The sequence below is a fragment of the Myxocyprinus asiaticus genome, chromosome 44, assembly GCF_019703515.2.
Source record: "Myxocyprinus asiaticus isolate MX2 ecotype Aquarium Trade chromosome 44, UBuf_Myxa_2, whole genome shotgun sequence".
Taxonomy (NCBI): Eukaryota; Metazoa; Chordata; class Actinopteri; order Cypriniformes; family Catostomidae; genus Myxocyprinus; species Myxocyprinus asiaticus.
Window position 1 is genome coordinate 28,672,701 of NC_059387.1, and position 27,634 is coordinate 28,700,334.

Here is a 27,634-nt window from a genome sequence, read left to right on the forward strand (position 1 = left end):
GGTGTGCATTCGGCTCAGATTGGTGAAGATTGAACAGGTTCTTTCCATCAATTACATCTGTTCCAGGGCGTTTGGTGTATAATCACACTGAAATGAGTCTGCGACATGACTTAAATTGCATAAGTTAACAAGGTTAGCTACATTTCACCAATTTCATGCTGCACAAATCACTCCACAGACCTTCACAATGAATATCCATAAACCTTTTGCCCAAAAACAAGTGCCTGTGAATAAATTTAGGCAATCACATCATTAATCGGTTGAGAGGAATGGGAAACTGGCAGAACCTCTTTTTATGCTCTCCAAACTAAAGGAAACAATATAAGGTAGCTTAACCATTCCTCTGCTATGGCACACCTGGTGTGCTCAATTTTCTTTTGATGGAAAAGAAAATAGGAGCCAAGTTTTGGGGACCAAGTCTCTGGCAGCATGCAGTTTAGTTTGGACACTTTGCGGATGTTTTTCTGGTTCAGTAAGCTTGCAGTTTGCTCCAAAAGTCCACTTGTTCACCTATTTCTTTCTCTTGTCAAGAAGGCATTACTTTGGAGTGCAGTTCTCTGAAGAACCAACAGTCAGTGTTTCCTGTACCACTATATTTTATAGTGAGCTATGTGACGAGAGAGAAGGACTGGGCTCAGCGATACATTGAAATAATATATTGACAATGAATAATAATAAAACAATACATTAATAATAATTATTAAATATTATAAATCATAATTATTAATAATGAACATCAATAATTTATTAGATTTATAATACATTTATATTTATGAATTACTTTTACATTATTATTATTTATTATTATTATTACTATTATTTATATTTAATAATTATTTTATTATTATGTAATAATAACAAGTAGTGTTTAGCAAGTTGTTAGGCCCAATTTTGGGGTTGGAGGTATCGGTGCATGCCCCTGTTGCAAAATCCTGAAGGAAATACTGAACGACTGCTCAGGAGAGACACTGTGAGCAAGCATCGGTTTAGTAAGCCAGAAAGATATTAAATATCTTTTTTAAGTTTCCGCCGTTGACTTCAAGATCCACTAAGAAACTCAGACCCCAGGTGGCTAGGGGGACAGCTCGGATGCATCTCGTACCCAGCTGTGGAGGTGATCTCAGAGGTCACAGTGAAGGTTAGGGGTACGGTGTCCATTTGCAGTGTTCTTGAAGTGGCTAATGAATGCTCAGTCATGCCCCCTGCCTCGCTTCCCACAGCGCTCCATATTATTCATAGCACTCGTTCCATCTCTCCGGTGTCTGATCCATCTGAGAAGCCGCGTCCACACTGTCAGGGCACTGAGGGATGGCCACCCGTTCCCTAAATACAAGCTTATGACTCACACGGATGTAACTGCTGTCATCCGTGTGCACTCTGATTTGCTCTGATTGTACACTGAGCTGCGCGCCGGGCGTCGTTAACCCCTCTGTCACTCCGGAGAGAGTGATGAACTTGGTTGGGGGTAAACATTGCCCTTAAAGCATCTCCACACCCATCCAATAGATGTATTGGATATCAAATGGTCCAGACCTTGGGAGGACTTTGTGTGACCTTTGTCAATGCACCATTGTGGAGAGCGGTTTTATATTCAACCCCCTCGAGCTCTGGGTTTAAGGCTGCAGATTCACCTTCAAAGTGACATCAGGGCCTTTGCAAATTCTCTTTTATTTTTATGGAATGCTAATAGTGAAAAACTCTTTAGTTCATTAGGGGTGCCTGCTAAGGCAAATTTTTGCTCATACACCAACCTATTATTATCCTACTGTTTGTGCTACGGATATGAATGCATCCTCAAATTGAGCAGCTTGTTGAGGAGAGATGTACTGTAACTTTTTTAAGCAATCAGTCATTTTTTGTTACATTTTTAAACATTTTTGTTTGGTGGACAATGAAACAGGCAAAAACAAAAAAAACAAAAATGAACGCAGAATGTTAGTCTCCGTCACTTTTCACTTTTATTGCATCTATTTTTCCATACAATGAAAGTGAATGGTGACTGACGCTAACATCCTGCCTAATATCTTCTGTTGTGTTTCGCTAAAGACAGATTATAAACAGCCTGAAAGTCATATAGGTTTGTAAATGACCTAAGGGTGCATACATGATGACAGAAAGTTCATTTTCAGGTGAACTATTCCTGTATTTAAGTATAGAATTAAAAATAGCCACTGACTGTGGGCCTGGGTAGCTCAGCGAGTATTGACGCTGACTTCCACCCTTGGAGTCACGAGTCTGAATCCAGGGTGTGCTGAGTGACTCCAGCCAGGTCTCCTAAGCAACCAAATTATCCCAGTTGCTAGGGAGGGTAGAGTCACATGGGGTAACATCCTCGTGGTCGTGATTAGTGGTTCTCACTCTCAATGGGGCGCGTGGTAAGTTGTGCGTGGATCACGGAGAATAGCAAGAGCCTCCACATGCTGTGAGTCTTCGCGGTGTCATGCACAGCGAGCCACGTGATAAGATGCGTGGATTGACTGTCTCAGAACTGAGACTTGTCCTCCGCTACCCAGATTAAGGTGAGTAACTGCGCCACCACGAGGACCTAGTAAGTAGTGGGAAATGGGCATGCCAAATTAGGGAGAAAAAAATTAGCCACTGACAGTGCATATCTCAGTAAAATAGCTATGTATCACTGCAAAACAATACTGCATTGGTCAAGATGTTATTAACACAGCAAGCTATATATACAGTGATTTGTATGTTGTCAGATAGCTTGTCATTTTTAATAAATACAAACTATATTTTGTATAGTGTTGGAGCAAAGGCCAGCTCTCACTGGACCCTCTCAGAATCAGCTTTTAAATTGGTTAAAAACACAAGTGTCAAAGCAATTAAGTTGACAGATGAATCCGTGCAGTGGGCATGTACGTTTAACCTCACCCGTCCACTTTGACAGATCCTACATTCTCCCGATGTATAAGTTGCCATGGTAACTATGCATTTGATTCCATTTAACTTTTAATACTTCCAAAGGGTAAAAGGGATTTTTGGCTGATGGTTCCGCAAACAAAATTGTGTATACAGTTTAGAAGGGTCCAGTTGGAGACATGCACTCTCTGCTGTGATGTCAAATGTACCGTGGGAAGAGAAAACAGAAATAAGTTACAGTCCCTACTAGTTTGCTAATGAAAATGAAAGCATTTAACAAAAGATTGTATTCGTAATAAAAAAAGCATTGCCTATCCAACTTTTTCCTGGGGGTCTTACAGGGGAAACGAATGTGGGTGCAACTTCTGCTGGAAGTCATTCTATAGCATTCCCCAGCTCCGGCTGCAGTTATTTTAGACCCTGTTTACAACTGGTAAGAAGATGCGTTTCGGATGATCCGATCACAAATGGTGTGCACTAATTTTAGTTGTAAATGGGGTGCAAAATATTTTGTGACTGGATCACAAAAAAAGACATACAGAGATTGTCAAAAAGCACATTGCATTTTAGGTTTAAAATGCTGTCCTGATTAGTCCCGGATGGCAGCGAAGCACCGCCTCTTACCAGTCAATCACCCGGCTTAAACACAAATGTTTATACTTACTTGTGGATTTAAAAGGAAATAACCATCCGATCAGATAACTCGAAAAAGCGATTACATACCCAAAGGCGGAAACTTCTCGGCTCTTCCTCAGTGTCTCTGCCTGATTTCAACTTGCAGGATGACAAGATGACAAGCACACATATCTGAAGCTGAACTAACACAGGTAGGCTACTCCACAAAAAACAACAGATAATTCTGCTCGAAATGTTGCGTTTGTGCTTGGATTAAATCTCAACTGCATCTGGAAAAAAAAGTGCGCCGGTTTTGTTTGCACTTTCTTTGTCTTTTATAAATTTTTTTGCAGTTTATAATCGTTCAGTTACACACTGATATAGTGATGATTTATGAAATCAGACACACTCTCTTCAAAATCCCAACACCGCCACGAAAGAATGAATGGACGTGTGCCATAACAACAACTGTGTTTTCTTGATAACGGAAGTAACACCCACATTTCGCTCAAAGCATCATGGGATGTAGGAAAAAGTTGGATACTGTACTTGGAAAGAAATGTAATACCGTTACATTCACAAACTAATTATGCTTATTACACAGCGCTCTGGAAAACTCGATTATGATTGATCAATGGCGCCATCTAGCAGTCTGGTATCTCTGAGTAACAACCGCACATCCAAGTATCAGACTGCTCATCTGGGTATTGCGAGTCATTATTCCTGCTTTTTGGATCACTGCGTGATCTCTGCAAGTAGGCTAATTAAATAATTTCTGATCAAATCAATGTTTCATGTCCATTTATTTATTTATTTGGCAAGTAGTCTTGTAATATGATGCATAATGAGGAGTCAGCGCTCATTATTTACAAAAATGAACACCAACAGAGCTCTGATGCAAACCGCAGGTGGATTTCAGCTGTTCTGTGCTTTATTATATAATTTTAATTCAAATCAGTGTTTAATTTCTTTTTATTTATTTATTTGGTTAATAGCCATCGAATAAGCGGGATAATATACAGTCAGCTGGTTATTATCACAAAATAAACTCCTTCAGGGTGTTCATCTTCGTTCATGTTTAAAATTCACAGACTTAAATTTGTAAAAGAATAATTATAGATCAATTAAAAAAATAAATAAATAAATAAATAAAAAAAATCATACTTAATAGAGTTAACATGAAACCAATACCAGTAAAAATTCCCAAATTCTTGATACAAATTTCAATACAGCAGCAAAATCTAATTTATGAAATCTAATTAAAATAATATAGTCTGCAGAGAGCATATATGGCTCTGGAAAAAATTAAGAGACCACTGCAAAATTATCAGTTTCTCTGGGTTTACTATTTATAGGTATGTGTTTGAGTAAAATTAAAATTTTTGTTTTATTCAATAAAGTACTGACAATATTTCTCCCAAATTCCAAATACAAATATTGTCATTTAGAGCATTTATTTGCTGAAAATGACAACTGGTCAAAATAACAAAAAAGATGCCGTGTTTTCAGACCTCGAATAATGCAAAGAAAACAAGTTCATATTAATTTTCTGCCGATTCCAGCCTTGCTGAAACACCCCCAATTCATCACCGATCCTCCACCAAATTTCACAGTGGGTGTGAGACACTGTGGCTTGAAGGTCTCGCCAGGTCTTCATCTAACCATTAGACGACCAGGTGGAGGATCGGTGATGATCAGGAGGTGCTTCATTCAGGCAGATTTGTCTTTGTAAAGGACACATGAATCAAGCCACGTACAAGTTTATCCTGGAAGAAAACTTGCTTCCTTCTGCTCTGACAATGTTCCCCAACTCTGAGGATTGGTTTTTCCAACATAATACTCCATGCCACACAGCCAGCTCAATCAAGGTGTGGATGGAGGAGCACCAGATCAAGACCCTGTCATGGTCAGCCCAATCTCCAGACCTGAACCCCATTGAAAACCTCTGGAATGTGATCAAGAGGAAGATGGATGGCCACAAGCCATCAAACAAATCCGAGCTGCTTGAATTTTTGCACCAGGAGTGGCATAAAGTTACCCAACAGCAATGTGAAAGACTGGTGGAGAGCATCCCAAGATGCATGAATGCTGTAATTGAAAATCAAGGTTATTCCACCAAATATTGATTTCTGAACTCTTCCTAAGTTAAAACATTAGTATTGTGTTGTTTATAAATGAATATGAGCCTGTTTTCTTTGCATTATTCGAGGTCTGAAAACACTGCAACTTTTTTGTTATTTTGACCAGTTGTTATTTTCTGCAAATAAATGCTCTAAATGACAATATTTTTATATGGAATTTGGGAGAACTGTTGTCAGTACTTTATAGAATAAAACAAAAATGTTAATTTTACTCAAACACATACCTATAAATAGTAAATCCAGAGAAACTATAATTTTGCAGCGATCTCTTAATTTTTTCCAGAGCTGTATGTCGTCACAGAAAGCAGAGTGTGCATTTAAACTGAAAGTGCCTGCCACCAGACTCGGACATGTTTTGTGCTATTTTTATCTGAGTGGGCTTTTTGTAGTTAGATTAGCTACAGTTAGATTAGCAATGTCACATCTAGAATGTGGTCGACACCTTGCAATGAAAATGACAGCTTTGAGTGATGTGTCAATCAAATGCATATGATCCTTCAAACTGGGATCTGTCCATATCCAATCCTAGCACACACACACACACACACACACACACACACACACACACACACACACGCAGAGCAGTGCAGGTCTCTCACTCTTCATATATCTGTGTGCTGTGTTTGCAGCTCTTGGATATCCCCCTGATCCTGGGCAGACCCATACTGGCTGCTTTTGACAGGTGTGACGGTTGCTGTCCTAACCCTTGGTGCACAGAGTAATCTCGCCTCACCTGGTGTTCTCTCTCCACCTGTCCCCAGTCGAGCTACACCACTGACATCATTAAACTTGCATCCAGATGCCCGAGCAGACCGACACAGCTGTGTCTATCAGACAGACAGATTGAACTCTGCATAGATGTGTGTTCAGCCCAGTCTGTACCATAGATGGGAGGTAACACTGTAAACCAGCACTAGAACACAATTCAGCCAAGCTGCAAGAACATCTTAAACCATCCTAAGGTGGTCTTAGCAGGCTTAAACTGGTCTAGATGGTCTTCCAACCTGACCATCTTGTATGTGCCCAGGTCTGGTTGACCAGCTAACCAACTCAGTTAGATTAGGTTAGTTGTTTTTGTGACTAGTGATGACTTTATACATTTTGACTTGTGGCTTGATGGTATTTCAGGGTTTTTTTTTTTTTTAAATTGTATTTATTTTTTACCATTTTAGTATAATACTTAAACTTAAATAAAACTTAAAGTGCAAAAATGTGTTACATAAAAATACATAATTAAAATGAATTCATTATATTTTATATAAAAATATATAAAAATGTAATAATTATGTACATTAATTTACATCTTTAATTAAAAAATATACAAGACACATGCACATTATTGCAAATTATTAGACCTTGACTTTGCAGTTTGCTTAATCAGTGTAGTTAAAATTTGTAAAAATAAGTAATAGCAAATTATTAAAATTAAATGAGGCCTTTTGCCTGTTTTATTTTATAGGATAGGAGAGAGAGGACAGGAAATGGTAGGTAGAAGAGGGAGGATTAGGATCCGTCACAAACCAGATTTAAACTAAAGTTGGACATACTATGTTGGACATGAGCACCATAGCACAGTATGCACAGATAAAAAATAAAAAAACAATTATAGGGCTATATATGTATTTGTATGTGCCTTAAAATACTTTAGTTGTCTTTACATATTAAACAGGCACCAGAGAAAGTAGTTTAGCATCAAAAAATTACACAGAGCAACTTTTTCTCTAGTCCTGTTTGCATTCACTGCATTCAGCTGGGTTTGTTTGAGTCCTTATCCCGATTTTAGAAACAGTCCCTGATCAAAAGAAGAGTTTCCCACAACCCCAAGAATATGAGCAAAATTATTACTTTCTCCAAGAAAAAGTGAAGAGTTGAATTTGTGTTGAATTCATAAAGGTAAGCAGTCATTAAAATTGCAAATCCTGGGAGGCCTGGCTTTTATTGAATTGTACTTTTTCCATTGCGAGCTCATTTTAGTTCCGATTTAATGAAAACAATGAATTAGGAGATTAGCTACCTGCGCATGATAGAGCCCAAATGCACTCATCACGGAAAAACATTCTGATGGATTATTAGTCAAGTAAAATGATAAGGTGGGGAGGAGAGAGCGAGAGAAGGGTGTGTGGGGGGGGGTAAATCAGCTTGCCAGTGGTCTGCTAATCAACAACTCCTTTCATTTTAACTGACTGGATAATTTTTTTTTTTTTTGTAAGGGTAATAAAAAAACAGAAAGGGTAGAAAGGGAAAGCTTGTGTATGCATCTGATTGCGTTACAGCACAGAAAAGCCTGAACACTGTATCTAATGCACTGCACTGCTAGGCACTCTTTTCTTGAACGCCTCTCTCATAGCCCAGTTGAATTGCTGTGACCTAGAGCAATTCTTGAACAAATAAGATTGCCTTTGTGTGTGCATTATTTTCTGTTGACATTTTGCTAAGCACTTGGGCTGCTGGCCAGGGGAGACAGATGAGGGTCTAAAATGTGTCTGGATGTGCCGTGTCTTTAATGTTACCTTGGGAGGAGAAAAAAGACAATGGTATTCCTGTCCTCAGCCGTAGTGCAGAGCACTGGTTTGTCAGAGTAGGGAATAGGTTATTTTACTCTCACTTTCTCTTATTTTAACCCTCTCTTTTTTTCCTCCCCCGAGCTACAGTTTTTGAAAAGAGAGATAATGAACTGAAGGTGCCCCTCTCAAAGATTCTCATTTTGATCGGGTGGGTCTCATCTTTATGAATATGTTTATACATTTCGACCTGTCGAGGACAGCTATTTTGTTGGCCACATGCTTCAATTTCATTTTTTTTTATCTTAACATTATAATGGAACAGTATTTTTCCCCTGAAGTCCATAAAATTTGTCAAGGTTTCTTACAGCAAAATAGTCTTTATTTAGTTCTACATAACCATTTCCTCCCTCTCACTTACCCTTAGAAATAAACAAGGTGTTTTTGCTATTATATTTTTATATGTATGTGACTTCTGTTTGGTCTCATCTTTATGAATATGTTTATACATTTCGATCTGTCGAGATATGGCTGTTTTCTGGGCCTCATGTCTCGATTGCTTGTTTTTATGTTAATGTTATAGCTTAACAAAAAAAATAAAAAAATAAATATATATATATATATATATATATATATATATATATATATATATATATATGTATATATATATATATATGTATATATATTATAAAATTTGTCAAGGTTTCTTGCACCAAAACAGTTGTAATTTAGTTTTACATGGTCATTTTCCTACTTGTCCTTGACCCTTTAGAATTATTATTATAATTATTTTTTGTTTCTATACCTTTAAGGCTTCTATACTGTGAGTAAATTACATCTTTCAGGGCCGTGTGTCTCAGTCACACAATTCACATTAACATAATGTATTACAGTTTTTATTTTATTTCTTTCTCCTGAAGTCTACTTATAACATTAGTCAAGGTTTCTTGCACCAAAAACATAATTAAGTTTTACAGAACTGTTGTCCACCCTCTCCCTGATCCTTTGAATTAAAGTTGTTTTTTGTTTCAGTAGGCTAAATTTAAGGGTTATATTTGTAAATGACCTCTTTTATGACTGCTTAACCTTCGTATATTTGTATATTAAGAAAGTCCTGTTTTGGGGATTTTCCTGGTGCCCCCCAGAAACTTCTGACGCCCCTCACCTGGGTCATATGGCAAAACGACTAAGCCACCCCCTTTTCTGGACGAATGGCAAAACAAAATAACCTAAATAACTTTGTAAAATAAATGTAAAAAATAATAATTATTTTATTTTATTTTATTACCAATACTTAGATTTTTGGGTGCTTTTGATTCTTTTACTCTTCTGTTTTTTTTTATTTTTTTTTATTGTTGTTTTATATATTTTTTGTGAATCACTTTGAATGAGATTTTGTATTTTATTTTTTAAGTGGGTTATAAATATTAAAATGCCTGTATGTTACAATGTGTCACGCTGAACTAGCTGCCCATACGTCAGTAAGCCACACATTGTACAGTACTTCTTTACACAAGGATTTCTGTCATCGTTTGGACTCGTTTACTTCAAGTCCTTTTCCCACTTTCAGTCTTTGCAGTACTTTTTCCCGTATTTTACCTATTTATGTAATTTCGGTAATAACGGCTATTTCTCAACAGTTCTTCATTCTGCAAGTTTCTGATGTAGACGTGACTCACCAAATGCTTGAGCCATCTGTATTTACTTCATCTTTACACAGAGGCCACATCTGCAGCTGCATAAATGTATTTACACAGCAACAATGTATCATGCGCTCAAATTTTATATCTGTGTAAAAATGTGGCTGTATTGATACTGGTGCATAGCTGACGGTGCGCTAATTGTTAAGACAGTGGTGTACCAGTGCGTTTGACATACACTATATTGCCAAAAGTATTCGCTCACCCATCCAAATAATTGAATTCAGGTGTTCCAATCACTTCCATGGCCACAGGTGTATAAAATGAAGCACCTAGGCATGCAGACTGCTTCTACAAACATTTGTGAAAGAATGGGCCGCTCTCAGGAGCTCAGTGAATTCCAGCGTGGTACTGTGATAGGATGCCACCTGTGCAACAAGTCCAGTCGTGAAATTTCCTCGCTACTAAATATTCCACAGTCAACTGTCAGTGGTATTATAACAAAGTGGAAGCGATTGGGAACTCAGCCACAAAGTGGTAGGCCACGTAAAATGACAGAGCGGGGTCAGCGGATGCTGAGGCGCATAGTGCGCAGAGGTCGCCAACTTTCTGCAGAGTCAATCGCTACAGACCTCCAAAGTTCATATGGCCTTCAGATTAGCTCAAGAACAGTGCGTGGAGAGCTTCATGGAATGGGTTTCCATGGCCGAGCAGCTGCATCCAAGCCATACATCACCAAGTGCAATGCAAAGCGTCGGATGCAGTGGTGTAAAGCACGCCGCCACTGGACTCTAGAGCAGTGGAGATGCGTTCTCTGGAGGGACGAATCACGCTTCTCCATCTGGCAATCTGATGGACGAGTCTGGGTTTGGCGGTTGCCAGGAGAACGGTACTTGTCTGACTGCATTGTGCCAACTGTGAAGTTTGGTGGAGGGGGATTATGGTATGGGGTTGTTTTTCAGGAGCTGGGCTTGGCCCCTTAGTTCCAGTGAAAGGAACTCTGAATGCTTCAGCATACCAAGAGATTTTGGACAATTCCATGCTCCCAATTTTGTGGGAACAGTTTGGGGATGGCCCCTTCCTGTTCCAACATGACTGCGCACCAGTGCACAAAGCAAGGTCCATAAAGACATGGATGAGCGAGTTTGGTGTGGAAGAACTTGACTGTCCTGCACAGAGTCCTGACCTCAACCCAATAGAGCACCTTTGGGATGAATTAGAGCGAAGACTGCGAGCCAGGCCTTCTCGTCCAACATCAGTGTCTGACCTCACAAATGCGCTTCTGGAAGAATGGTCAAAAATTCCCATAAACACACTCCTAAACTTTGTGGAAAATCTTCCCAGAACAGTTGAAGCTGTTATAGCTGCAAAGGGTGGGCCGACGTCATAGTAAACCCTATGGATTAAGAATGGGATGTCACTTAAGTTCATATGTGTCTAAAGGCAGATGAGCGAATACTTTTGGCAATATAGTGTATATTCCATCCGGCAATCATTATACATGAATAAGACGTTGTATTTTCATTCTTTAGTGCATACCATGAAACCTTTGGTGACCGCGGTCCATTTTTAATGTATCCCCAAAATGCAACTCGCGATTCTATGATTTTAACCCGCGTTTGTGTTTTCAAATGAGCCCATTTTTGCATGAAATCCTGGCAACTCTGCACACACGCTGCAGCTGATCTGGGGAAAAGTGAGCTAGAAGATGCGTTTGCAGCTCGCATCTGTGCTGTTCAGAAAAACTCTTCAAAAAAACAATCAGTAATTCTGAAAAAAAAAAAAAAATATATAAACAATTCTGCCTTATTTTGTGGTCATTATGAGAGAAAGATTCTAAAAGTATTCTAACAAAATTGTATAAAGTAACTGTATTTTGAATACAAGTGCTTGAAAACGTAACGGGGGCTGAATACAGTTACTTCATTTTTGTATTTGAATACGTAACTCCGTTACATGTATTCCGATGATAGCTCACCTCATAGAGTCTTGGACTCAGAAGGCCGCGTTTCGAGACCAGCCAAGCACGCAAGCTGACACGTGAGATGAAAGTGTCATAGAAGTGATACGAAATGACATGTTTGCTTCAGAAAATTTGCTTTCTATGTCGCACTTGCTTTTAAAACATTATCAGTTAGGTTTAGGAATTGGATAAGGGCGAGGATATCTGTTTTCTTAACCTCTCATCTGCTTTTAGAACACTATTGGTTAGGTTTAGGCTAAAGTTTTAGGTAAGGGACGTATGTTTAAGTAATTGAAAACTCGCTTTTTGCGCCCCCGCTGGACATTTCTTTGGGAAACTACATCCAAATGTGTAAAACGGCACGTAATTTTGGTTTGCAAAAATGTGGCCATGGTCATGTAGTTGTCATGAGATCAGGCTGAGATTAGGGCATGTTACACAACCTGTCCATATTGCCGTTTGGCTTATTTGCCCAACTTCTAGCAAGTGACAGATGAATTTGTGCCTAAATACCAGAGAGTTTGACTGGACATGCACAGACGCCAATAACTGGAGATATGGGAAGAGTTTTTCAGTTCTCTTTTATACGTAAATAAGCCCATTTGTTTTGCTTCCCGAACTTATGCACGATTATATTGATAGTTGCATATTATTATTAAAATACGTATTATTTACACTTAGCATAGTTTTTCCCTTCTAAATGTGATCCTGTCAGAACAGACCAGTTGAGAACCACTACATTAAAGTGTCTATACACAGTACATTTTACTCTTTCATTTCAAAAGAGAAAGAAAAACCCAGTTTTCCATAATATGGCCCCTTTAATACACTCTAAATAATATATTCATTGAACATAAAGCTGAATATGAACCACTGCACCATTTCATGTTTTACATGCATATTTTGAAAGATACACATAGCCATGATCATAACAGATGATGTATCACTGATTTGGAACAGTGCTTTTTCCTTTACAATGAGCAAAGAGGAAAGAAAAAGAGAGAGAGAGAGAGAGAGAGAGAGAGAGAGAGAGAGAGAGAGAGAGATGTTTATTTGTGTGGCTTTATGTCTTCCTGAGGCTGCTCTGTGTCCCCTCTCTGTATTAATCATCTCCTTGCAGATCAGACTCCTGATAGGCCCACTATCCTTAGAGATCAAGCTTCATCTTACCGGCGAGTGCATGCATGTGTGTGTGAGCCTCATCTGAGCCCTGTCAAAGCCCACTCCAGACCCTCTCCCAGGCAGAGACCCCTGCAATATACCTAATCCTTTAGGCTAAGGATAATTTATGATCAAATAAAGAAATCGGGTCAAAACGAATGTCACATTATGATCCGTCACCCTGGTTTATAAGAGCGGGGATGGCGGCTCTGTGTGGTCCTCTGTGGCATCAGTACCTGGCCGCTGCACTACAGTAATTACCCCACTGTCACCACGGTAAGTAATATTAATGGCAGCCTTGTGCACTCTAGTCCGTGCGGAGCTTAGAGAATTGTGAGATGGGATTATTATGGGCGTCCTGCTGTGTGCGTGTATCTGAATGTGCAGGTGTCCCTTGAGTGTTTGTTGTGCTTGTATGTGTGTGTTTTAGTAGAGTCTTTCTAGCAAGTCAGTCAACTGTCGGCCATCATTGGAACGCTCTCGGGAGGCTATGTCCAGTTATGCCAGTGCAGCTCCTATCTACTTGAATAGAGAAAGACCAAAATCGTTTACTTTGCAGATGTGTATAATTTTCTTTCTTCATCAGAACAAAAATGAAGATATTTAGAAAAATGTCTCTGTTCTGTAGGTCCATACAATGCAAGTAAATGGTGATCAGACCTTTGTAGCTTATGCACATGCACGTTCTAGAGTTGATTGTCAGGTGATGTCTGTATCTAATAGGTGATTGGCTCTTTTAACTGTAAGGCAGGAATTCCTTCCTACATCCGTTGACCGTTGGGCATTCAGAGCTCCGTGGTTGAGCGTTCCAATTTCTCCCATTCATTTTAATAAAAGTGGCCCATCTCTGCTAAATAATCTCTGGTTTTGGTGGCCATTTGTGTGCTACAGGGCTGAGCAGTATGAAGGTGTATACCCTGTTATGTTTGAAATGTGTCAACTGGTAGATATCATGCTATACTTTTATATCCTGCGATATAGTGGTTTCAAAAATTATTTGGACACTTACTCTGCATTTAAAAATGTTTGAATATCTTTAGATTATACAGCAAAATATTTAACCAAGTGGCACTTATTTTAAAGAAAGTTAGCACAAGCACAATTATCAACAAAAACATTTCAACATTCTAAAAAAGAAGACTTTTGTTCTAAATTAAGAAAATAGTCAAACGTTAAATGCACATGCCAGTTATTAATGTGATGAGCTGCAATAGAGCTGTTCATAGAGCTGATGAACTCTAAGAATATTCACATTAATTTACATTCACATTGACACCAAGTGGTAAAAAGTAATGATAAATATAGCTGCGAGCAGCAATTAATGGGGTTCAAGCAGTTTAAGGCCTTTAATGCACATGCGTAAAAAGGTATTATGTTTTATTTAGCAAGCATGTAACCACCTAGATCATAGATGGAATAGACCACTTACAGCCAATACAGGCAATTTACTAAGGAAATACATGGTTTTTAAAGCTTTTTAAAGCTCATAATGCCACCTATGGTCCAATCTCCATAAAAATCTGCATGCTTGTTTAGAATCATATTTCGCATGTGCTCACCTAATTTCGTGAAGTTGTGAGTTTTTGTTTAGGAATTATGGGCTTATTTGTACACTTGACCATGCCCATTTTCTAAATTACACTGTTATAGCTACCCAAAGGGTAAAGTTCAACATTTTTTTTTTTTTTTTTTTTGATAATTATTGACCTAGAGAGTCCAGAGAATTGTACTGCAATGGTTTTATTGAGGTTGAGCAAAAAACCTAGGACTAGTTCACAAAAGTAGGTTTTTTACATAATCGTGAATATTTAATGAATGATTTGATTGACAGCAGTGGTTCTTGAGGCAAAGTTGTTCAGAATGAGGGGATCTAACATTTGATATGCATATTGTGTGTATGTGTGAAACTCAGCATAATTACTGAGACGTAAAACTCATTAGCGCCACTCTGTGTCCGATTTCATTCAAATTTCTCACAGACCTCTAGGGCCAGGAGTCGAACAGGCTCACCGAGATTTGTGCCGATTGGCCTCCGTTAACCTAGTCTAATATGTGCTCAAATTCATTGGCCGACGGCGGCCATGTTTTTTGAGATACACCAATGTCCTCATAAACAGTCATGGCACCTTGGACAAAGACACTGCATGCCAATTTACAACTCAATCAGACTAATGGTTGCATAATGATGGAAGCTGAGACAAAGACAATGTATGCAAATTTTGAAGTCAATAGGATTAACGGTTTCATTGTTACAGCCAGTTTCATGTTTTTTTGGTATTAAAGCACCACCATGTGGCAAAACCACGCCAACCAAAGATTGACCTCTTACATAAGCATGCCAAGTTTAGTGAAGATATCTCATTTCCTTCAAGAGTTATAGCCATTTATGTAAAATTGGCCACTCCAACTTCCGATGTTTTCCGACGTGTAGCTCGAGTCGAAAGTTCAAACTTTTTTTGATAACTTTTGATATTGAGACTCCATAGAATCTTTGGCACTGGTTTGGTCCCGATCGGACGAAAACCTAGGACAAGTTCGTAAAAGTAGGTTTTATGAAAAATCCAAGATGGCGGAAATGAAATTGGAGATATACGTTTTGTTTGATTTGGTATAAAGCACTTGGATCTACGACAAACGGTCTAGGAGTTATGAGCAGTTTCACGTTTTTGATTACTGTAGTGCCCCCATTGAACGATTTGGCCGAGTCCGTGTTTCTGAGTAGCGAGCAATACTACTACCAAGTTTCAAGTCCCTAGGCCTTATGGTTTGTTCTGCCCGATCAGTTTTATGGCGGAATAATAATAAAAATCTTAACAATTACAATAGGGTTTCAGCGCTAAGCGCTTGAACCCCTAATAATAATAAAGCTAAGAAAAGGCTGGCTATAATTGTGTGGCTATTTGTGCAGTCACAAGTGCTTGTATAACAGCTATTTTACAACGGCTTTGAACGTGGCTGATCCAATCTGAATTTAGAGCCAGGACTATTTGTTGTATAATAGCGTATTCGTTTTTAAAACACCATGTCATGGTAAATATAGTCCTCCTTTAAATAATTTCGAGAAGCCTGCATTCTGTTCCATTCAGTTGCACGCTTTCTAGCTGTTTTTGTACATGAGAACATTTCTTATGTAAACAACCCCTAAGAAACATGTCCGATCGTGATCTGGTTAATCCAGAATCAGCCTAATTAGACTGCACTTTTTGAAGACCGTTGAGTTGCCTATTTGTTCAGGCAACCCACCAACTAGTCGATTTTGGAAATAAATAGTTTTGCACATCCATAATGCTGTTAACATGATATTAAATGACAAACTGTTTGTCTGTGTTGAAGATATATATATATATATATATATATATATATATATATATATATATATATATATATATTTTTTTTTTTTTTTTTTTTTTCCTTTTTGCATATCTCCTTCCATCCCTTTGCTTACCCTATTCTTTTCTTTATACACCTCCCATTCCTCTCTGCTCATTGTAAAGGAAAAAGCACTCTTCCAAATTACTGATACATCATGTGAAGTCAATAGTGTGGTGAATTTTTAAACAGCTGTGTGTTTGTAAAATGTGAAATAATGACTTGAGAGGTACAGTAGTGGCCCCCCTCTTTTTCCCAGCAGTCCCAGTCGACTGCCTCCTGTCACACGCCATTCACATTCAGGGGCCAAACATACCACATCCATTCTGATTGGGCATGAATATTTAATTGGGCGTCTCCAAATGATCCTATTTGTCATTCAAAACCGGTGTGTCGTCAATATGGCGTCTTTGAGATGTAGTTGCTGGGAGAAAATTCCTCGGGCACAAAAGCTTGGGATTGATTTCTTCTGGGTGCCCTAGAGTGTTTGTAATTGGCTGGAATGTGCCGTTCCAATGGGACAACAGTGCAGAACTTCAAATATATCTGCTTTGAGTGTCTATTCTTACTGTAAATAGCTTTGTATTGCATTCAGGGTTTCAAACGTAGTTTTTCCTTTGTCTCATTTTTCTACAGATGTTTGAAGTTTGCAGATGCACCGTGCCAGAAAAGCTGCCCAACAAATCTAAACTTTCATTACAAATATCGCAAAGTATGCTACATCTGCAGTATTGTGTATGTCAAATCCAAATTTACCAAATTTACTTTCTTAATGCTTAGTTGCTGATCTTATTGGGCACTATTCATCAGTGCACACTATTCCCAAAAGAAATGAAAGGAATAGTTCAACCAAATGAAAAATTACTTACATTTTATCTTAGGGTTAGTAAGTCACTATCAACTTGCTATCTTCTCATGATCCAATCACTTCCCAGTAGATAAAATACTGCCCTACATTTTTTTCTTGTTGTATATCCTCTTTCACTCAAAATGTCATTACATTACACAAGTTGGAGAGATAGGTGGCGCTTCCAAGGGCAGCCACAGCTGCATGAATTTGGGATCCAATTTTTTTTGTGTTTTTTACATAGTATTAGCCAAGAAATGCAAAGATAAATCAAATCTTTGAAAGATGAAATGTATAATCTGAGGGCCAAGACATGTGGATGAAGCCAACTCTGAGAGATTTTGGATGGATTCTAGGAAACGCGGCCTTCTCTTTCATAGTGGATTGGATGGTGGCTACTTCTGGAAATTTTTTAAGTAATTGTCTCTGTTCCTCTGCTGTCAGTGGCACAACTTGGATATATTAACAATACTCACTTCTTCAGAAGCCTAAGGAAATGTGCTTCACCCCTGGCCTCTGAAGGTAAGACAATAATACAGCTAAACGAAATACTACGTTTCAGATCTCGCCTGAGAGGTAAGAAAGCTGGAAAAAATTGTATTCGTCCAATACGTACAATTGTTGGTAATTGCACAACCTTCTATGGAACCATAGCAGGCACTGAACCACGGTTGTCTGGGCAAAGACTGTCTATATTTGCAAGTTGCTACCGTTTTAAAAACTTAGTTCGTATAAGCACAATTCAACATAAACCAAAGCCATCCCTGCCTAGTTTCTCCTTTCTAATGTGCGTTCGCACTGCCACAAATGCGATGAGCTACACAGTATATTAGTGTACAACAATTCAGCTGTTATCGCAGTGTCAGAGACTTGGCTACATGCGGACATTCCAGAATCGATTGTAACTTTTCCTGGATATACCTTACATCGGCGCGATCAAGAGGGTAGTGCGGGAGGAGGAGTTGCACAGTATGTTTCTAATAACATCACACTGAAACAACTGATTCACTTGGAAGAAGATGAGTATGAAGTCTTATAGGTTAGGTTGCACCCTAACCGTCTTCGTTGTGGGTTAAGTTGCATTATCGCTGCTGTGCTGTATATTCCACCACGCTCCTCAGCATGGGCCCAATCAGACACATTAATTACACAATATCTTGAACGTTGCCTTGGCAACATGCTGCAGTTGTCATCCTCGGGGACATGAATAGGTATAAGTCTGAAACCATCTGTATCAGACATGGACTGAAACAAGTTGTGACGGGAGCAACAAGAAAAGCCAGTCAACTTGATTCAATTCTTACCAACATTCCTTCCATGTATGAGTCACCTGTGCATCTGCCTCCTGTTGGCACCTCTGACCATCAAACCATCATGTGGAATGCTGTTAAATGGCCATCCAAGCCCATTACATTACTTGTAGGAAACATACATCTGAGGCAAAGAGGCAACTGGGCCTTCTTATAAACACTACTGACTTTTCCTATATTTATGAGGTCACTGACCCTGAGGCCAAGGTCAGTGCCTTCACTTCCATTATTGGGTCTATTTTGGACAAAGCTGTCCCACTAAAGAGAGTCTCAATTACTAACAATGACAAGCCTTGGATGACTGTACAAATTAAATATTTGATAAAAGAGAGACCGCATGCTGTGGCGGCGGGGGCATGGTCGAGCGTTCGTCTGGAGAGAGAGAAAGCGGTAAGTATGCACACACCTGAGAGCTATAATGTCTAACACCTGTTTCTGATTGCAGTAAGCACTGGGGAGAGCGATTAAAAAGGGACCACGGCAGAAACGAGGGACAGAGATCTACCCATCTGAAAGAGACTGTGTGTGTTTAGCTAAGAGTTTTATGCTGAAAAGCCCCTTTGAGTTTGTTTATTAAATGTTATACCTTTAAGTTGAAGCCCAAGTTTCCTGTGTCCTCCTTTCCCTCCCTCCCTTGAACATTTACACTGGTGCCGAAACCCGGGAGATAAAGTGCTCGTATTACTCCCCACATCGAGCTCTAAATTACTCGCCAAGTGGCAAGGGCCCTTTGAGGTCACACAACGAGTGGGAGATCTCGATTATGAGGTGAAACAGACAGATAGAGGTGACGCACGTCAAATATAACATCTCTCTACCAACACTCGACCACGCCCCCGCCACCACACATGTTTTACTCTGGTGACAAAACTACCTACAGAAACCTAAAATCAGGTATTGCAAAATCAAGATTGCCAAGCAGCGATACTACAGGAACAAGGTGGAGGAGTTGCTTTGCTCTAATTGAAAACAGTGGTTCAAGTCTGTGAAGGCACTAATGGGGATGGAGGATGATGGGTGAGTTGTGGCACCACAAGACCCCAACTCCCTACAATGTGAGTGTGACACCCTGGCCAAGCATTTTGCTTCAGTATGGGACCAAGTAGATCACACTATTCCATCTGAGGAGGATGTTACTCATAAGCTGTCAAATGGTACTATACCTCTCCTGAGTATTGGGCAGATTAAAGCTAGACTCTTTAAAATCAATGCAGGGAAGGCAGCTGGTCCTGACGGCATTCCTTCTTGGGTTTTAAAGACTTTTCATGAAGAGCTGGCGCCTGTGTTATGTGATGTTTTTAATACTTGTATTCAACATAAAATTTTCCAAGCCAATGGAAAGAAGCTTTGGTCAAAGCTGTTCCCAAAAAAGCGAAGCCTAGTTTTCCAGCAGACTATTGTCAAATTTCATTAGTCAGCTGTGTTGGTAAAGTGTATGAAGGGATGCTAAGGGATGCCCTTCTGGAGGGTACAATTTTTAAGATTGTCCTGTCACAACATGGCTTTATGGCTAATAGATCGACTGTCGCTGCTTTGATTCAGATCCTACAATGCTGGCATGAAGCACTCAATAACAACCCCAAAATGGACATTCATGCTGTTTTTGCTGATTTCTCCAATGCTTTTGACACAATAAAACACTGTCAATTGCTTCATACACTGGCTGACATGTATGTCAGATGCCTTCTTTGGCTCATTGTGAGGAGCTACCTGAGTGACAGAGAACAATAGGTGCATTGGGGTTCCTGTGTGTCCAATCCCTGTGCAATTCAAGCTGGTGTCCCCTTTGTCATCTGTATAAACAGTCTGGACTCATGTCTGCCTCCTTCTGTTATCCCTGTGAAATATGATGATGATCTTACATTCACGGAGCTCCTGATGGGGTCCTTGCCTGGTCTGACTCAGAAAGCCTTGGATTCAGTGGTTGAATGGGGACAGGATTTTTTACTGGCAATGAATGGAAAAAAGGCCATGGGTATGGTAATTAGTGCCAGGAGAAAGGATAACATCCCCTCTCCTCCGTCTCCTACAATTTCTGAACAAAACATCAGTAGAGTCTCCACATTTAAACTGCTTGGAGTTCAGATATCATCTTATTTGTCATGGGATGCCCATATTAATTATATGCTCTTAAAGACATGGCCGCGGATCTATTACCTCAGTGTTGCCAAAAGAGCTGGTCTCCCATGCGATGTTCTAAAACAAATATATCTGACCTTCATACAGCCAATCCTCGAGTATGCCAGCCCAGCTTTGGGTGGGCTGACAAAAGGCTTCTCCGAGGAGCTGGAGAGGGTTCAAAAACAATGCTCCAGGATCATCGACATTCCGTCATCTTCTTTTCCATCACTGAGTAAAAGTCGTGATGAGGCCACCCTGCGCACCCTCACTAACATACTCAAAGACAGTCCTTCCCCTCTGCATGGTTTTCTGCCTGCAGCTTCAACATCTACTTATTCTCTTCGGCAGCGCAGGGAAAATTTAGTGCCCACGAGTAGAACCAAAAGACATGAACTTTCTTTTATTCCTCGTGCTCTTCAATTGTTTTATAAATGACATATTTATGTAGGGTTTTATTCTTAATTTTATGTTTTTGTTTATGATATTGATTGCTGTTTTGTTTGACACATCTCAGGATTTGTTGTCTAAAGACATTTAATTTTTTGTGCTGCTATATCCTGCCTTGTCAAACTTTAAATAAATGAAATGAAATTAAGTAATATAAGTTGCGAATATTGTTTCATGTTGATTAAACAGTGCTGTAAATGGTTTTATGAACATAATTTTCTTTTGTCTGTTGGCATACTGTACATCCTATTGAAACAGGAAGTTAGCGTGCAGCATTTTGGAGGGCTTGTCTTTTTTTTTATAACAAATGGAATACACAGTCGAGTTTTGGAAGTAAAAATCATATTTATTTATTTTTTTCCAAAGGCAAATACATTATGAACAATAACTTATGAACAGTCACACCAATGTGTTCTACCATAATGTGATGATATCAAAAGCAAGAAAAGACAGTGGTTATTGTCTTATTACATTACTTTTTTTTAATGTTGATTGGGTTAGGGAACCTTTTTCATGGTTTGGGCCACTGCCCCTCAAAATATCTGTGCACAGCCCTGGTATTTACCTTATTCATCCCGCCCCTTTTCTGCGCTCCGCTCTTCTGAATTTTGTCATCTAACTTCCTGTTTGTATTGAAGCTACAGAGAAGAGCTGATCAAAATTGATTACGTGTGGGAGCACAGAAAGTATTTTTCCCCAAGTGTTGATGGTGTGAGTCTACAGCATCACTTTACTATGTGAAAATGCTAGTGAGGTGTTTTTTTCTGTCACTCTATATGTTCTTTTTTTCAACACCTGCGGAGGTAAATTGGACCTGGAAGATCCCATTCAGATAGCTATGACACACTGCACTTTTCATGATACAAGCGTTTCATTGTTATATGTGTAATTCTGCTTGATTTGTAGGTTTCAACTTGTTAATAATTTGTGTTAAAAATGTGTAGTTGATATGAAATTTCCAACAGTGACAGCTCGTATTATTACACATGCAAGTTCAACATTAAAGAAAATTACAATTTTACTTTTTAAAATTAATTTGTCACCCTACAATTTTTAGAGGCTTATATGTGATTAAAATAGTTGTAAACAGAATATAAAATAAAACATACACTTCCACATAGTGTGTGTGTAAATATAGTTGCACCCCTCCCCCCGTCCCGGTTTAATGCTCAAAAAATCTGCTTACCTTAACTATAACACGATGGGTGAATGACACGAGAAGATGGTCAGAGGTGTTGTATGAGATATTTTAAATGACTTTGTGTTGTCTTTTGGAGTCTCATGAGCACAAAGGCACATCAGGACGTCCACAGCTTGAAGGTAGGATCTTGTGTATTTATGAATGAAGTACTCTTGTTTAAAATCTCTTTGCTCTGCTTCCAGTTCTTATGACATCCCCTGAACACTTTAAAATACTCATGATAGCTTTTGACAACTCTATAACCTGTAAATCCACTTTGCTATCTAATTACACTTTGACATCAACACCATAGATATCTATATAGAACCACTAGAACGGAAGTTCAGAGACAAAATTTTCAAGATGGCTGTGCGCTAGTTTCTCTGGCGCATAAGGTGATCAGTCCACTTTAATTCATCTTCGTTTTTTTAGAAATCATGTTTAATAGCGGAATTCCTAGTGAAGAACTACACTACCCATGATTCTAAGAGAAACACTCCACCAATCAGAGAATGGCAGAACACAATGCTCGCTAAACAATCACTGCAGCGACCGCCTACTCGCATGATGTGCTGTAAATGACGCAATCAAGGCGGTCTTGCTACACTCTTAAATGACTTTTATTTTTGTAAATATCTGAATGATTTTGCTATTAAAATTAAAACATATTGTTTCTATACTTATCAACAACTTTCAATCAGTAGTTTTATCTTTTTCCATCGTTTTTAGTTTAAATACGTCATTCGAAATACTTCATGGTATTGCAGTTCATGGCCTTGTTTTTTCTTTTGTCTGATTTTCAAAAAATGTTTTGCTTCATATTAAAGTTTGTAATGCCGTTATTCACCTCGGGTTGGTATGGTTCATGGCTTACAACTCTTTTATGCAGGATTTTATAAAAAGCCAATGGAAGAAATCAATGGGAAAAAATACTTCCAGAAACAAGATGGCTGAAAAAGAGGGTGATCACTGTTGTACTATATATCCAATAGCCTTTAGTTTACATTACAGCGTGGCAAAACCATGATTTGCTACTTGCTGTTGCTAGCTGTCAGCTGGTCATACTGGCAGCATGGCACTTTCTCTTTCCAGAGAGCATTTTATTGTACAAAATGTATGGCCCTGTGCGTAGATGAGTCATCAATATGTTTGTTTCGTTTTGTTGGAAGAGAAAGACTGAATACTAAATGCTTATATTTGATGAAAGCTATAATGTTTTGGAGTATGCTTTCATGGACTAAAAGCCATTCAACTTTGATTTTGATTTTAGCATCTGAAAGACTGATATAGCAATCCAGCAAGATCAGGCATATATCAGCCCAATAAACAAACAACAAACCAAACAAAAACGCTATTAGCTAGCTCATCACCTTTCATATATTTTCCTTTATGATGTACAATAGGTTCCTAATATAAGATATATATAACTTTCATATCAGATATTTATGTAGGAAAGGCATTTTTATTATGTTAGTAATATTTACATTTCATATTATATGAATATGAAATGTCATATTTTTCATACTGTGTTTTTTGCTGTCTGTCTAGAGTGTTTGGTTTGATTAGATTTGTTTTTCTTGCAGACTCCAGGGAATTCAACTGACATTGCAAGCCAGTTTTTAACCGTATATGTATACGTCTGATTTTGCCTTGATGTATTAATAGACATAGACAAAGACACTCATTTCTACTTCCAAAGTGTTTTAATGCATAAGAAAAACCAGTTGATGTTTATAACATACAATACACACACACACACATATATATATATATATATATATATATATATATATATATATATATATATATATATACTTAAAGGAATAGAAGTGAATGGTGACCAAAACATTGAAAGGTAATCCATAAAGGACTCCAGTGGTTTAAATCATGCCTTCTAAATCGATCCAACTGGTTTTGGGTGAGAATAGACTAAAACATAACTCCTTTTTCACTATAAACCCTGACATCAGCAGTCTTCTTGGTGATAAGGATTTCAAGCTCGATTCTTAGCGCCGTCTAGCACCCTGCGCATGTGTCAAGCACTAGCAAGTGTAATCAAGCTTGAAATCATATGTCTAGAGACTGCAATGCCAAGATGTACAACACAAAAGGAGTAATATTTTGGTCTGTTCTCATCCAAAACCGATCAGATTGCTCCAGAAGACATGGATTAAACGATATTAGTTGTATGGATTAATTTTATGCTGAATTTATGTGGTTTTTGGAGCTTCAAAAATTTGTTCACCATTCACTTGCATTGTATGGAGCTATAGAACTGAGATATTCTTTTAAAAATCTTCTAAAAGTGTTCTACAGGATGGCATGAGTGTGAGTACATGATGAATTTAAATCTTTGGGTGAACTATCCCTTTAAAGGTGAAGCGATTTATTTGTTTCCATATTTAAATACTTCTCCCAGCAGTGACCACTATAAGTAAGCCATTCTCTCGAAAAGCGTAAACACTGTAGCTCAGTGGCACTTTCAAATCATTGTTTGTTTGAGCAGCCCGACATAGCGACTTCATTATTCAAAATTCCCTGTTTTAACAGAGAGAAAGTCATATGGGTTGGAAATGACATAAGAGTGAGTTAATGATCACATTATTTTTGTGTTTGTGTGAACTAATCTTTGTTTAAGTTGGCAACTCCAATTGGTCTCCATCTACTAGAATACATTGCACTCCAAGCTCATACAAGATGCCAGACCAGAGCTCTTTATCAGAGTGACAGACATTGCTTTTGTAACAGACATATTGTGACATCCATAGCCCATGCTGAATGTGGTTAAACCGCAGTGAACTTTGAGTTATGCTTTTAATAAGAGACCTGCTGTTCTTCAGGATGCTGTGAATTATTAGCAGGGAATAATGAGTTTTTTGTGCTCATTTATTTGAGGAGCGTTTTAAAGCTATACCACAGCCACTCTTCCAGATGCCTTGCAACAGTGTATTTGAATATCAGTCATTCATTTGAAGCTGGAAAACAGACTTCTACAATTAACATTTGAATAAAGCCACTGCAAAATGCCTTAAATGCATGTTGCTGGGAACACTGCGCCTCTGTGCTGTGCTGTTGTTCTGTCAAGGTTTCAGTCTTTCTAGCATTCTGTGAATATAGAGATCACTACTGAGGCGCTCTGGCCATAATTCAAGGTTGTCTGAAAAAGAGAGATGTTGCCCCATCCTCGTGCTTTTCAGAGCAATTGTACTTCCTTCAAACACATGTCAGTCAGTGGGTGATTACTGTCAGAATGGGCTTGATAGACAAAATAATGGGAAGAAAAAAAGAAAATATAAAAAACAGAAAAATTACTAACCTGAACTTCGCAATTTGCAATCTTTACAGTGGCATTATCACAGTTTTTTTTTTCTGTTGAGCTAGAGTATGTGATACTTGTATATTATATAAGTAATATTTCGCCCAAAAATGAAAATTGTTATAATTTACTCACCCTTATGTCGTTCCAAACCTGTATGACTTTCTTTCTTATACAGAACACAAAAGATGTTTTAATGAATATCTTAGTCTATCTTTTCAATACTATAACTGTTGACAGAGACTGACTTTTAAGCTTAAAGGCCTCAAAAGTATCCTAAAACTAGTGCATGAGACTTGATAAAGTTGCATTCAATATTGCAACGTTGTAATCTGGTATAGAGTGTAATACTGGTAAATCCCAGATTTTATCACACTAAAATCATGTTAACTTATTATGTTTACATCTTGTTGCTATATGCACTATACTATACAGTCTGTTTACACCTTTACTCTAACCACAATTATTTATTTATTATTATTTTTTTTTTAATAACGTTTTTTTTTTTTTTTTCTGTAGTAATCAGCATTATGCCACAAATGCTGTCAATTGAGCTAAAATTGTATTGAACCTCGAACATTTCTTTAAGCTTGGATTCGAGGTAGAATTTTAGATTAATATTACGCAAGCTTCAATTCTACTGTTTTTTTTTTTTTTTTTTTTTTTTTCTTTTCTTTTTTTTTTTTTTTTTGCAGAATTATTATGGGGCGGCTTAGGCCATTTTATTCAGACAACCCGCTGGGTGTGATTTGTGGGAATATTGTGTCCCACTTCAGATCTGTGTGTCATGGGTGTAATTTATATGCATCTGAGGAAGGACCCATCAACACTTGGGGACTGCAGCAATTTATATGCCACTGAGGTGGGACCTTTTTCTTTTATTCGATAGGTACTGTAGAGAATTACAGTACATTTTTGGGACGAAAGTAAGGTAAATGGGATCGGGCTGTTGGCATGGGACAACATGTCAAGCACGTATGCTTACCTCTACACCATGGCTCTGAAGAGGAAGTTTAGAGATTGGTAAGGAGAAAATCCACCTTACCACGATGATCACTTCCATTTGCCTTTTCATTCCCTTTTTTCCATATTGTGAGCTTTTACAGACAAGGTTCTTGTCGAACTGAATTTGTATTTTCATTTTTAGGGGCTTGCCTGAGTTGAGAATCCATGTATGCTGTAGGGTAGATGTACTAGACTGAATTTGAGGGGAAATTTGAAAATAAATGAGTAACTGTGAATGCTTAAGGGTTGTTTCTCAAAGAATTGCTGCACATGAAGTGTTCCCCTGAGTTTTTGCAGAATAACATGTTAGACAAATGTGTATCATAGGGGTTTGCTTCAAGTCAGAATGTGTGTGCTTTGACTTGAATCAGTAATTAGTGGTGTTTTCTAAGGCAAACATCACTCTCACTATTGCTCATTCTTATGTTTCGGGATTTGAACAACCCCCTATGCCTGAGTGTTAAATTCGTCCCACACTGTTTGTACTATAGACATGCATTATACCTCAGATTGTGTGGCTTGTTGAGGAGAAATGTGTTATTACTTTGCTAAGCAACTGGAGATATGAATAATGTATAAAAGATGTAAATATCCCATAGACTTATATTGAAGAAGGGACCCGAGCTATAGAGTATATAGGGACGTGAATGGCTAGCAGGAACATAATAACAACCACCTTACTTATTATAAACCACTCTGAACACCTCATCAACTGCATAGCAACTCCCTGGCCACCACCCAGAACACACTGGAATTGTGGTGGTGACTTGTGCATGGGCACCACTCTAATTTTCTTCAGAAAATGTAGAGATCCAGTTCATGTTAGGATGCTGCTGTAAGTTTCTTGTATCTTTGGCTCCCACATGCCGTCATGATGTGGTGAAATGCTGTGCTATTGTTAATAAAGTCTCTCAGCTCTGTTATGGCAGCAGTATGAATTCATATGCATGATGTGTGACAGTCTCCACCGCCACAGCCGTGATCCATCCCAGCAGCCCAGCCCTCTGCCACAACAAACGTCAGACTCGCCATTATAAAACAGGCCCTGGTGAGCCGACAGTGTCAAAATCGTCGAAGATGGGATTTAAATGTGCTGTTAAGAAGGCAAGTGAAGCAGCTGATCTTTCATGTCTAAAACACAATATAA

General features: G+C 38.5%; 1 pseudogene; it reads left to right on the forward strand.

Annotated features, from left to right (window-relative positions):
- The window catches only part of LOC127434528 (dihydropyrimidine dehydrogenase [NADP(+)]-like), a 245,984-nt pseudogene that overhangs the window by 24,110 nt on the left and 194,240 nt on the right, over window positions 1-27,634 (forward strand).